Here is a 14,590-nt window from a genome sequence, read left to right on the forward strand (position 1 = left end):
TCATGACAAAAAGCTATTAAAATAAGAAGAAACATCTGGAATGTAGACAGGAAGATGCATTTTGTAAACATCCGGCTAATGACAGAAATCAAGGTTTCAATTATTCCACAAATCGGTCTTTGTCAGTATTGCCAACAAATGCATTTATGCATTTTCTCTCATTGTATGAAAGGAAAAGGCAGATGCTAAGTGTTGATGTGCAAGGAGCTTGAGTTCCTGTGGCTACGTTAAGTGCAATTAGTGAAAGAGGGTAGATTCCTTTCTACGTGAGGAGAAATTGCAACGTGTCTACTTGCCTTGTTCATCAAGCCACATCTATGTGTGTCCAATTCATTTCCCAATCAAAAACTGCCTCAGTGATTCCAGACAAATGAATTAATCTGATCATGGTGCAAGGTGTAGTACATATTAAGAGAGGACAAGCCCTATGAATATAGATGCTAACATATAAGAAACAATAACTACTAAAGTATTCTTTAAGAACACACATTATTGTAGACCATTTGTATCCTCATTGGTCTCTTATAATTTACTGACAGGTGAAGAAGGAACTCCTTCTAAACTAGACAACAGTTTCCTCCTCCTCCTCCTCCTCGTCCTTATAATTTACAAGCCCTATGAATATAGATGCTAACATATAAGAAACAATAACTACTAAAGTATTCTTTAAGAACACACATTATTGTAGACATTTGTATCCTCGTTGGTCTCTTATAATTTACTGACAGGTGAAGAAGAAACTCCTAAACTAGACAACAGTTTCCTCCTCCTCCTCCTTTTTTTTTTTTTTTAAAGAGAGAGTGAGAGAGAGAACGTGCATAAGTAGGGGAGAAGGGCAGAGGGAGAGAATCCTAAGCAGGCTCCACGCTCAGTGCAGAGCCCAATGCAGGGCTCGATTCCACAGCCCTGGGATCATGACCTGAGCCAAAACCAAGAGTCTGATGCTCAACCTACTGAGCATCCCACCCAGGTGTCCCTACTCAACTGATACTTAAGGCTTCTATTTCTAGATACTGTCTCTTGCATTTCAATGGAATTATATGTGCATTTTAATTTTGCCATGGGTTTTTATTATGTTTGGGGAAATATTTAAAATGTCTGTCAGGGAAAATTAGGTCTCCAAAGAGAAAAAAAAACCCACAAAGTTCTAAGGGAATTAATGGTGATTCTTGAGCATGTATACAATCTTAATTTGACTGATATAGCAGAGACTGCCTGGTTCATCCTCAAACTCATTTCTTCTTCATGTGCTTGCCTGTATTTCCCAGCCCCTGTGGGAGCGAGACAAGGTCATGTGACCGAGCATACCCAGTGAATTTGAGGTTACACAACATGTGCTGATTCTAGGTCTGGCCTAGAAAAACTGCACACGTGGTCACCTCTGTGTTCTCTTCCTTCACCTGTGGGCCTGGGGTAGTCAAGCATGGGAACCTTGGGAGCCATATATGGATGATGGAGCAGTCCAGATTTGCAAGAATTCTGGAGAAGAGCTGGGAGAACTGCTTGTCAATCAGGAACATCCTTTTTCTACTTTATAGAGTCAAACAGTTTTGAACCATTATAAATATTAGGGCTTATTCATTATAGCAGGGAGTGTTATTTTATCCATTACTGCTAATAATTAAAATATGTACCCAGAGTGGTTACCAGGGTCTAGGGGGAGAGAGGAAGAGGAAGTTATTTAATGGGTAGAGAGTTTCAGTTGAGGAAGATGAAAAAGCTCTGGAGATAGAGGGTGGTGATAATGCTAATACATTATGAATGTACTTAATGCCACAGAACTCCATACTTAAAAATGGTTAAACCTATAAATATTATATTATGTATATTTACCACAATAAAAAACAAACACCCTGTATGAATCTACATATAGCTTAAGGTTTAGGTATTCCTTTAGGAGTGCTGTGTTAAGTTGCTGCAAGGCTGAAGTGTGACTTATAGGAGGGGAGGGAGCTGGGTGGATTTCAATAGTAACGGAAAGTAGGTAAGGCTAAGACATCAGATAATGCTCCTACATACCATGTATCACACTACTCTCTTCTACCCACCTAAGATTATGTAGGCCAACAAGTTGCTTTATAAAAGAAAACCCTTACAATCAGAACATATGCCTTGTGGATATATGGATTTTTGCATCTTATTTAGTTTTCTTTAGCAGAACTTTTAGATACATTGCCTCATGCAGCTCTTTTATATAGATAGTATGATTTTATCATTATACAGATGCAAAAGTGTAATTTGGAAAAATAGTGTTTTGTTTTTTTTTTTATTTCCAAAGGGCTTACAGTTAGTAGATAGCAGAGTTAAAAATGAAAGCTGGGGATTCATCCTTTAAACCAGTATTGATATCATTTAACAACTGTGGGGAAACGAGGGGCTTATTTGGATCATGGGCCCTTTGGGTAGAAGATATAAGGCCATAAAGGAGAAGGGATGCTAGGCATTCAGAAACCACTGTGAGATGAATCTGTCAACTGCTGTGATATGTTTCCTAGAATCCAAGTAACATAGTTGTCATGAATGTCATATTTGCATACCAAACTTCTTGGGTATCTATAAGGAAAAATGGCTTTCATAATCAACTTTATTCTGATACTACTAAAGAATTCAGTGGAAAGATCTGTGTTCCGGGACATGCTGGCATAATCTCTTGAACAGACATTCTTCAAAGGAAAAAGAGGCAAGAAAATCTGGGCACGTAAGAATGTCAAAGATCATTACTCACATATAAAAGTGGATGCTGGTTTTTATTATGAAGAGAAGAGTTTTAGGCTCCCATAATCTGTATCAGCCTTGAATAAGTATCCCAAATTAATAACAGTCATGAAGAAAAGTATACTCGTTAAGTATACTCAATATTATACAAAGTGTGAATAAAGCATCTTTAGAAAATATTTCTATGGTAGCAATCTGGAGAAAAATACAATTTAAGCAAATAAAGGGTGCTTTCTCCACAAATAACTTCAACACAACTCTACCCCCCTACTCTAACCACATGCTAGCATTGCCCTGGGTTGACCACCAGTTTCTTCAATGTACATTCTTTTTCAAACTTTTTTAATGTTTATTCATTTTTGAGAGAGAGACAGAGCATGAGCGGGAGGGCTAGAGAGAGAGGGAGACACAGAATCCGAAGCAGGCTGCAGGCTCTGAGCTGTCAGCACAGAGCTTGATGTGGGGCTCGAACCCACAAAGTGTGAAATCGTGACCTGAGCTGAATTGAAGTCAGATGCTTAACCGACTGAGCCACCCAGGCACCCATTCAATGTACACGCTTAATGGTTTAATAATGATTTAATCGAAACGCTTCAATTTATGTGCCACTTTTCAGAAATCTGCTCATGTAATCAAAGTGAGGTCACAATGAAAATATTTTTTAGACTGGAGTGGCTTCATCATTCTTAAGTCTGGGGTTGTTCTTTCGGCTCTCTCAGTTTAGCTGAGCCTGAGTCCTCAAGTGCTAATTGGTGCCGTAAAAATGTTTACCTCATAGGGTTTCTAGAGAATTGAATGAGATGCTGGAAAGCTCCTAAAGCAGTAGGCATGTGCCTGGTCGTCAACATGAAGTCTCACATCCATGGTAGTAACTGCTGTTATTTTTATTATTATAACAAAATGCCACCATAATCTCATAGGAAATAAGTATTCTTGAGTCCAAGAAGAGGACTTTTCCACAAAGTATTCAGAACTAGAATCTGAGGAGAGAAATTAATAAGAGGTACAATCCAGAAGAAAAAAAATACATAAATGGGTTTCACTGAACTGTATGGGCTTGCTCCCCCCGCCCCCACCCCACCACCTCCCTCAAAAAAAAAAAAAAACAAACCACTTTTAAAATATTTACTGTAAAGTTAATTTTGTTTTCTGAGATAAGTTAAATTTTAAAGGTGGTCATAACTAGGGGTACTGAACAAATTCTGATAATGAAAATAGTATTATGGGGGCGCCTGGGTAGCCTAGTCGGTTAAGCGTCCGACTTTGGCTCAGGTCATGATCTCAGGGTTCCTGGGTTCCAGCCCCGCGCCAGGCTCTGTGCTGACAGCTCGGAGTCTGGAGCCTGCTTCAGATTCTGTGTCTCCCTCTCTCTCTGCCCCTCCCCCACTCACACTCTGTCTGTCTGTCTCTCTCTCTCAAAAAGAAGCAAACATTAAAAAAAATAGTATTATCTTTAAAAGGTGTAGGCTTCACGGACAGCACACTGAGAAGGAATTGGTGTTCCCTGAATTCACAACAGAGCCCTGTGAAATGTGACGTCCACACTGCTGGTGTCTGGCCTGTGTTGCCAGGCTGCTCTGGTGGCTCCTTGGGCCCTAGTGGAGGGACTTCAAACTGCTGAAGGCAGACAAATGTATTCTGGGAACCTGGTATTTCCTGCCTGTTGTCCCTCACAGATTGGTTCAGTTGTAAGCCCCAAAGACTTTCAGGCACTTTTGATCATTCCTTTCATGCTTTAATAGTTGAAAAATAAAATACCACAAATCATTCCCAACAAGTAAGTAAAACTCTTGAGTTTGGAAGGGCCATTTATTACTGGTCTCTGGTCTCACAATAAGCCGATGCGAGCCACCTGAAGTAGTTACACTCTCCAGAGTCTCCACGTTGGACCAGTTGGCAATTACAATTTTCTCTCTGAACACTCTGGTCCACATTCCTCTGTGAATGGGCAAATAAACCAACTAGGTATTGAAGAACAAAGAATAATAGATGTTAGGAGTTTACCCAACTATTGTGTTTGGGGTGCACTGTACCAACTATCTTCGGGAAAGTAGCAGGGGCTCAGACCAGCTGTCTCTTGGTGAAGTTCTCTCCTATGACTCTAAAGACGTAACTGCCCTTCAAATCCACAGAGCTCAGATTCATGGCTGTGGCATCAGCTGTATTATTGACAAAGTTTCATTCTTTCACTTCCGTTCCACCTGACTCTGAGTTGGCAGTGTGGAGCTCAGGCAGGTTCAAGATCAGTTGGCTGAAGTAAAGGGAACAAGTCACTTGTGCCTTCTAGAATTCATTCACTATAAATTCATTCAGTGAAAAATCACACCAAATATAAATATAAAAAGTCTGTCTCCTCATGCTGGCTGAAACAACTATAGGCAACTTGCCCTCCTCTTTTATATGGAGGCCAAGAAGAGTTCACAAATAGGAGACATTTCTTTCCTGTAAATTCTACTTTTAGGTGCTTTGGGTTACCTGGTGGAGGTTTCTTAGGAAATAACTGCGATGTTCTAAAAGCACACACTTTGACCTAATAACGACAATGCTGCTGCTTTTCAGAAATCAGATGGCTAAGTCTTGGGTGCTGACACATTGTGAGCCATGAAGTCCAAGATGGTAGTTGCACAAATTGCATTAACACCTAACTCTGGGGGCACCTGGGTGGCTCAGACAGCTAAGCATCTGACTTTGCCTCAGGTCATGATGTCACAGTTCATAAGATTGAGCCCCACGTTGAGCTCTGTACTGACAGCTCAGAGCCCAGACCCTGCTTCGGATTCTCTGTCTCCCTCTCTTTCCATGCCTCTCCCGCTTGTGCTCTGTCTCTGTCTCTCTCAAAAATAAATAATAAACATTAAAAAAATTTTTTTAAAGACATAACTCTGGTTAGGCTGTATTCTCCTGAGCCTGAAACCAATTCCTTCTCTGGTTTGTACTTACAATGTATTACAGTGTAATAGCTTTTCCTTTTTTTTTTTTTTTTTTTGTCATTAGTTTTCCCCATTCCTTCTTTCCATTGATAAGAGATACTCTTCTAACAAATGTAATCTCTCAACTCCATGCCCCAAACATTGTGCTGGCTGCCATTTTATGGCTAATACATCTCAACTCCTTGTGGCAAGATCCAAAGACCTTCAAGATGTGGCCCAAACCTTTTCACACTTACCTACAATGAGTGACCAGGCTCTACAACACCATAGCCATCTCTGCTTCCCCGGCTATTGCCATTCTGCCTTTCATTAGTTTAGTTTAGTTTAGTTTAGTTTAGTTTCGTTTCGTTTCGTTTCGTTTCGTTTCGTTTCATTTATTCTGGAGTTATATTCTCCTGACTCATAGTTCCTTCTCACTTTGGTAAAAGCTTGTTCATTCTTCAAATCCAATTCAAAGGAAATCACTTGCTGGACATTTCCTACCATCATGTCCTCTGATTCCAGAAGCATTAAATCTCTCCCTTTCATGCTTTTGCTGCTCTTGGTTTATAGATCTATTGTAGCACATATCACATGGTATTAATAGACATGCCTGTCTTCAACTCAATTGTGAATTACTTTAGAAGAGAAGCCACATTCCATTCACATTTTGTTGGCACTCAGCATATATACCCACTAAAAACTAGCTATGCTGCTGGGGCTCACAAATTTTTAAATGAATGCATAAATAAATGTAAAAAGTTAATAGAATAACTGCATAACATTCCCACACAGTGTGATCTCCAGAATGTTTAGAGAGCTGGATTCAATTCCATTTTTCCACCTCAACTTAGTTGTGTGGCCTCTGGCATGCCACCTCACCTTCCTAGTTATTGTTTTCATTATTTGAAAACAGGGTGGGATCTACTCAAAGGGGACTTTCTAATCTAATATTCTTTGTTGGGAATAGAAAATTGTGTGTGTGTGTGTGTGTGTGTGTGTGTGTTTTCATTGCATTCAGCACTTCCGCATTTACATTTCAGAAATAAGTGCAATTTAAGCATGACACTGTTTCTTACTGGATCATTTATAACATATCCCTAGTGTACATATTAAGTAAACATATATTGTCTTGCCCAAGTGCACCAGGGTGTTAACATTTAGTTACAGGTGTGAGGTGAGCAAACAATGCGGTCTTGAGGTATCAGACACCTAATTAGTTGCTTCAAGGGGATGAGTTACACTAATGGTGATTTATAGGGAAGGAACTATGCTATTTCTAATGGAAAGATTTTTAGCAACCCCTTTTTATCCATTCCATTTTCACGTTCATTTCTTTAGTGAGGACAAGAATGGTACAATGATGAGAAGATTTCAAAACTGAAATATGGTGTTTACTAGAATAGGGCTCAGAGCAATAGCAGCAACAGTTACCCAATGCTATACTCCTTATGATTCCAGAACCAGAGAGTTTGGAATCAAGCGCTATCTTGAAGGAAAAGCAGTTTCAGAGATGACTTACCACCAGAAAAAGCATAATGGAAAATGGAGATCATCTATTGGGTCAGAGGGAGTTTTGACTAAACTTTGGCTAAGGATTCTGTTTCTTGTTGAATTTTTAAACAGCATAGTGCAAGGAACAGACTTGTGAAAAGTTTACTTTAATATATCTCTGTTTCAGTGTCTACTACGTGCCCAAGACACTAGTTACATAACAAATAGCTGCTGCAACAAAACATAAAAACAAAACTAAACTATCTTTTCATGGAAAAAAAAAAAGCTTTTTGTTTCAAGTTGTTTATTTTGTTTAGTTTCAGCCTCTGCCCCTTAATAAATATGACTCAGTTCTGAGACCTCTTCTTGGTTTCATTTCTCTTTGGGGTGGAGGGATGACCCATTTCTCCTTTTTCTAGCTTCAGTCTTCATCCATATGCTGACAAATTCCTGACACAGATACATGTTTCTGGCCCAAACTTCTTCTCTGAGCTGCAGCCAGTTTCCTTCTTCTGAAGGCTCTACTCAACATAACCACTTGAATGCACGTAAAAACCAACACGTCTGAAGCTGAATTTATCATCCGCGTTTTCAAATCTGGGTCTTTTCCGGCATCCTAATGTCAGCGAGTTACCCTCCCATCCTTCCATTTAAATAAGCCAGAAAACTAGGAACTGTCCTTGAACACATCTGTTGTCTCACTATGAATGTCAATCTGTCACCTGCTCCTATCAATTTCACTTCCTAAATATCTCTAGAATGACATGTTTCTACTGCTCCATCTCTAGTTATCCAGCCTCAGTTTGATCCACCATCATTTATTGCCTGGACTTCAGCTATAGCCTCAGCGGCTTTCTGGCATCCACTCGGCTGACCACATTGGTCTAACTTCCACTCTGCAGCAATAGCCATCTTTTCAAAATACCGATCTGACCATGGCATAGACACCATGCGCTTTCCATCTCTCATAAAGCACATTCCTCTCCTTCAGGCTCTTAATTCAGTGTGCAGTTATATATGCTTCAATGGAACAATCCTCTCAACGTTGCTAACCTGCCTCCAAAAAGACTGTTGGCTTCTCTATTCTTCCCAACACGGAGCTGGACACACAGGCAACTCACAAGTGAATAAAGGGTCATTCATTTGTATATGGCATTTATACAGAGCATGTTTTATTTTTCAGTATACCCTAAGTCCATTGGAGGAATTAAATCACCATTCTCTTATTCAATGATCTCAGAACATTTTGACGTAGAAAGGGCAGGGTTTTACATTTTACAGAGAAGCAGAGTGAAAGGGGGACTAACTTTGCTAGCCTTTAGGCCAGGACCAGAACACAGAGCTTTGGAATCTGAGTCTTGCTGTCTTTCCTTCACAGCACCCTCCCTTCATAAGCAGTTTCATCAGCAGTCGTCAGCACTGGGGAGCAGGAAAAGAATACATAAACGCCATGGTGAGAATGTAATGCGCGATGAATTCTAAAATGAATCCTCTGTGTCAATCATGAAAAGGTGGCCTCTAATCCTGAGCGGTGAGCAGAGGTTTTCTGAGGCAGCATAAAGCAATGTAAACCATACAGGTCTGCAAGTTGGAAGACCCAGTCCAGCCTTTGTTCTGCCACAGAATGGGTGTGTGACCTTGAGCAAGTCAGGGGCTATCTTGGAGTCTTCCCTACTTCATTTGCAAAACGAAGATGCCGGTCCCTGGTCCCTTATCTGCCTACCTCACAGGGTCATTGTGAGGATTAAATTGAATGATGCTCATGAAAATGTTTTAATTCTCTCATCTGAACTCCCGCAGTGCTTCCCGTGTGCCTCTTTTAGGAAATATCTTTTATTTTGTATGGTACAGTAACAAGATCTCTGGACTAGAAACCTTGCATTTAAATCTTTCTTCTAATATTTACTAGTTGTGTGGCTTCTTAGGCAATGTTTTTTAGATTTTCTGAACAGAGCAAAGCATAGAGATCTATAAAATGGAAATTATCATACCTGACTTATCTGAGGATCAAATGGGCAAACGTGTGTAAAGCGATAAGGTCCCCTTTAAATATAAATTGGGGAACACTTATATTTCATTGATTTTATTTCTTTTTTTCAATGTTTATTTTTCAGGGAGAGAGAGAGAGAGAGAGAGAGCAGGGGAGGGACAGAGATAGATGGAGACATAGAATCTGAAGCAGGCTCCAGGCTCTGAGCTGTCAGCACAGAGCCCGATGCAGGGCTCTAACCCACGGACAATGAGATCATGACCTGAGCCAAAGTCAGAGGCTTAACCAATGGAGTCACCCAGGCACCCCACACTGATTTTTATTTCTAATGCATGCAATAATTTGCACGGAGAACTGGCTAACAAGAATTGAGTGCTTTTGGACACCAGGCAATAAGCAAATGTTTTAGGTACTAGCAGTTTTTAAAGTCGTCATAACCTTACATGTCAGTTACTATTATTATCCCATGTGAGCAATCTAAAGCACCAGTAATTATCCCAGGGCCACAATGCCAGTAAAAGTCTGAGCCAGGACTAAAATCCATGCAGTTGAATTCCACAGCCACATTACTTTAACCTTTTGGCTACACTGTTGTCACACTCCATAAGTAATTTTAGATTAGTGAATGGGAAGTATAATGTTCTATACATGCATAAAAAGTTTGCTACTACATTTATAACTGGTAAATAAATGATGGAAATCAACTTAGCCATTAAGTCATAAAACAATTGGGAAGAAGCCTATAGGGTAAATTCTTGTCATAATTCTGAAAATATCAAGAAAGCCAGATTCTCTTCCAGGTTAATCCAGCAACTATGTTAGGAGCAAGTTGGTGTAATGATTCACAGAACACCTGTTTTGGAATCAGGTCGGCATTACATCCTGGTTCTACAACTTACTATCTGTATACCAGAAATGTAAGTGGTCTTCTTTAAGACTCATGTGGATAATGTTTTGTTGTGAGGATGAAATAAATTAATTTATGTAAGATGCTTAGCCTGGCATCTGCCACAGTAAGTATTATTGAATACTCAATAATGCTCGCTCTCATCATGGATGCTTACTTTGTGGCCTTAGGCATGTGACTTACCCCTCCTCTATCAGTTTCTAAATGTCTAAGTAGCAAGAAGTTGTACTATGATTTCAACAATCACTTTCAATTCTAACAATTTTTAGGTACAAGGAGGGGATAGCTGGATATCTGTGAAGCAATTGAATCTCTGTGAATCCTGGCTTTCAGGTTCTGGAATTTATGCTGCTCTCTCACTTATGAAATGAAAGCACCCAAGGGGCTGAATAAAAAAAAAAATGTTAACTATGGTACTTGCGTTATTGACACCATTAACCAGTCAGACAGATTAATGATAATCTGAGCTAGAGTAATTTGCCTGACAAACTCATTGCTAGTCTGAGGCAAATGTTAAATCCACCACCTTTTAAAAAGCTATTGTGTTAAGGAGCTAAATAAACCTATATGAGCAGATAAGCACCACGGCTAACCATTCAGAGACATATGGCATATATTCACTCTAGTTGAGAGTGAGAAAATGAACAGTGATATTGGAATCAAATTTCAAAATCCACTTTTATTTTCTCTCAATTAAAAAAAAGGCTTTTATTGAACTGCATCAGCTTATTCATCTTCCTCAGTAAAATAACTTGTTTTAGGGGCGCCTGGGTGGCTCAGTCGGTTAAGCGTCTGACTTCGGCTCAGGTTATGATCTCATGGTTCGTGAGTTCGAGTCCCACGTTGGGCTCTGTGCTGACAGCTCAGAGCCTGGAGCCTGCTTCATATACTGTGTCTCCTTCTCTCTCTGCCCTTCCCCAGCTCACACTCTGTCTCCGTATCAAAAATAAATAAAAAAAATAATAATTTGTTTTACTTGTTAAAAAACTATCTATTAAGAACCACATCTGTCTCTCTGCCACCTTTATTGTATTAGTCCCAATCAGTAAGTGTCTACAGAAGTCATGATACTAGACACTGGGGATGGAATTATAAATAAGATCTAGTTTTAGTCATCAGAGGGGGAACAGGCTGGTACTCAAACACAAAACTGAACAAAAGGTAGGAATAATATAATAGTAATCAAAGTATGAGGGGAGGATTAAGGAGAAATTAATGACTTCTGAGCCTGAGAACTGTGGAGAGTTTCACATAGTAGCTGACATTTCAGTTAGGGTTTCAATTCAACAAATATTTTGTGAGTGTTTATTATGGGTTACATATTGACCTAGGTACTAAGAATAGCTCAGTGAATAAAGGAGGTAAGAACATCCCTGCCCACAGGAAGCTTATATTTTGGAGTTAAGAAAGGGGAAACATGGGGCGCCTGGGTGGCGCAGTCGGTTAAGCGTCCGACTTCAGCCAGGTCACGATCTCGCGGTCCGTGAGTTCGAGCCCCGCGTCGGGCTCTGGGCTGATGGCTCAGAGCCTGGAGCCTGTTTCCGATTCTGTGTCTCCCTCTCTCTCTGCCCCTCGCCCGTTCATGCTCTGTCTCTCTCTGTCCCAAAAATAAATAAACGTTGAAAAAAAAATTAAAAAAAAAAAGAAAGGGGAAACATGAAAAAATAAGTAGGAGGTGGTAAAGCTGTGGATTAAGAAAATATATATGAATTAAAAAGGGCATAGGGAATAATAGGGGTCAGGTAAGGCATCCAGGAGAAGGTGCCACTTCACCAAAGACTAAGTGGAAGTTACAGATGATCCACATGGATGTCAAAGGGAGGAGCATTCTAGGCAAGCTGAACAAAATCTTGAGGGAGGAGGATTCTTGGTATATTTAGGAACTACAAGGAAGTCAGTGAGACTGGAGAGAAGTGAACAAAAAGGTAAATAGCAAGAATAAGTGATGAGACCAGGAAGGTGACAATGGCCCAGATCAGGAAGGATTTCTGCTTATTCTATGAATGAGATAGAGAGTTACTGGAGGGTTTTGAAGCATAAAGATAACAGGATCTAAGGTATGTTTTCAAAGATTTACTCCAACTGTTGTGGTGAGAACAGCTTTGAAAGGTTATTGCAATAGTTTAGATGAGGCTTGATGGTAATAAAAGAGGGAAAGAAGTGGTAAGATTCAGTATATATTTTATTTTTATTTATTTGTTTGACTTTAATTTTTTACTATGAAAAATTTTAAGTAACACAAAACTAGACAGAATAATATGATGAACCACTTTATTCCCATAACTCAGCTCAAAACTGAAAATCATAGCCAGTCTTTATTATTATTTTGTAGCAAATACCAAGTATTATATTGTTTCATGGATTCAGGATGTATTTTGACAGTGCTGCAAAGACTTGAGGTTGTTTTTGGTTATAGAATATAAGAAAAAGAAAAGAATTAACAATTACTCCAAGGTTTTTTGCTTGAGTTATGAGAAATACGAAGATTTCACTGAGATGGAGAAATCTCTGAAATAATAAAGTCTTTGGAGGGGTGTTGAAAGAAACCAGGTATTTGGTTTTGTTGATAAGTTGTAGATGCTCATAAGAAATTAAGAGAAATCAAAAGAAGGAATCTGGATGTATGATTCAGGACTACAGGTAAAATTTTAACACCAAAGATACAAATTTGGAAGATATCGGCATACTGACAAAATATAAAGTCACAAATGGGGAAAAAAGAGATCTTCAAAGTCTAGGATCTGGAGTAAGCCAATATTCACAGGTCAGGGAGATTTGAGGTAAATCTTAGATTACTTAGATTAGAGTAGAACCAGGAAAGTGTGTGTAATAGAACCCAAGGGGACAATAAATGTCACTAAAGAGGTAGTGATCAAATATGACAAAATTGCTTACTGACCAAGTAATGTCAGAACTGGGAATTAACTATTGAGTTTAGCAACATGGAGGTCATTGGTGAATCTAGAAAAGAGCAGTTGCAGTGAAATGCTAAGGACAGAACCATGATTGGAATATGAAAGAAGGTAGTGGAATGATGTTAGACAAATCAAGGAATGTTGCTATTAAAGGGAATAAAGAACAGAGTGGTAGAGGAGGGAAAAATAGAATTGAGGGAAAATTTGTTGAGATGGAAAATACAACTGCATGCATGTATGATGATGGACATGATCCACCAGAGAGGGACAAACTGATAATGGGGGGAGAGGAAGAATAGCTTAAGCTTTGTGGTTTTGTTTTAAGAAAGGATGGAATCCAGAGCATGGCCAGTTTTTTTAATAGAAATTTGAGGAGATAAATTATATGCTTAAAGACAAGCTTGGGTATGTAACTCAGACATGGAAGCTTGTACAACTCTCTTTCTGATTGCTACTATTTCTAGGAAATTAGAAGCAAGGTCAACTAAGAGTAAGGGAAAGAGTAAAAATGTTGGAGATTTGAGAAGAAAAGAAAAGGTGTGAAATATAAGTAGGAGCATGTTGGGAGAAAGACTGCCTGATATATGTAATATAATCTCTAGCAGCATTAAGGGGCAACTTAATATGAGTAGTTTTGAATTTAAAAACTAGTCAGCATAATTATACATTTTCTTCTAGTTACATTCAGCTACAAGAGACAAGTAGAGAGTAGGTAGAAAATAACATTTACTTGAGTTGGCTTGTGCCAAGAAATTAATATGAAATTAAAAAACAGCAAGCAAAACTTTGGGGTGTATCAGTGTTTATAATAATAAGGCAGGGGTTTTAGCTGTTTAATAAGTGAAGGGAAACATAAAGGATGAGGGACCAAGAAAACACTGCAGAATCAACAAATTGTAGTTCCCTGTGTAATCAAAGATTTGTTGTAACCAGAGTCCTAAATGGAAGACAGGAAAATAAGAGTCTAGAGAGTGAGATCAGAGAAAGATGTGTGAACTTGAGATCATGAAGAGGTTGCAGGGATTGGTGTTAACAAGGGCCATGACTAGCCAAGGGGTATGGAGGACTGATCCATGGGCTTGAAAGATAAGAAATATTTCAATAGAAAGGGAAATAACTAAATGGTCTATAAGTAGGAAACAGTGAGCAGCTATGAAATGGTTCATACAAAATAGCAATTTATTATTGTTGTTGTTGCTATCATTATTATTATTACCACCGTTTGAGCTTCATTTTTGGCCTCTTTTCCATATTTTCTCTGAGCTCACACTATTCTGGGTCCCCCTATTCTGCCTAGGTACAGTGACTTCCCTGGATGCTTTGCTTAAATTTCTTCAATTAATTCTCATACAAATTCTGAGAGGTATAATTCATCTTCCTTTTGGCCAGCATAGCAGAGAGATGTTATTCCTGTCTTTAACATAATTAAATGTTCAAAAGTCACACATCTGGTAAACAATAGTACCATTTTTAAATCTAGCCATTTAGACTTAAGTGATATATATATAAATGTTAATTTATTTTTGAGAGAGAGAGAGCATACGAGCAGGGTAGGGACAGAAAAAGAGGGAGACACAGAACCTGAAGCAGGCTCCAGGCTCCAAGCTGTCAGCACAGAGCTTGATGTGGGGCTCGAACCCATGAGCTGCAAGATCATGAC

The 14,590-nt window shown here is 39.1% G+C and overlaps 1 protein-coding gene across 1 annotated transcript in view; it reads right to left on the bottom strand.

The window, feature by feature from the left end:
* The window catches only part of DCC (DCC netrin 1 receptor), a 753,976-nt gene that overhangs the window by 326,616 nt on the left and 412,770 nt on the right, over positions 1-14,590 (bottom strand). The window lies entirely within an intron of this gene.

Source organism: Lynx rufus, unplaced genomic scaffold, assembly GCF_022079265.1.
Source record: "Lynx rufus isolate CCGP_SWC_20201006 ecotype Redwood Valley unplaced genomic scaffold, mLynRuf1.p SCAF_20, whole genome shotgun sequence".
NCBI lineage: Eukaryota > Metazoa > Chordata > Mammalia > Carnivora > Felidae > Lynx > Lynx rufus.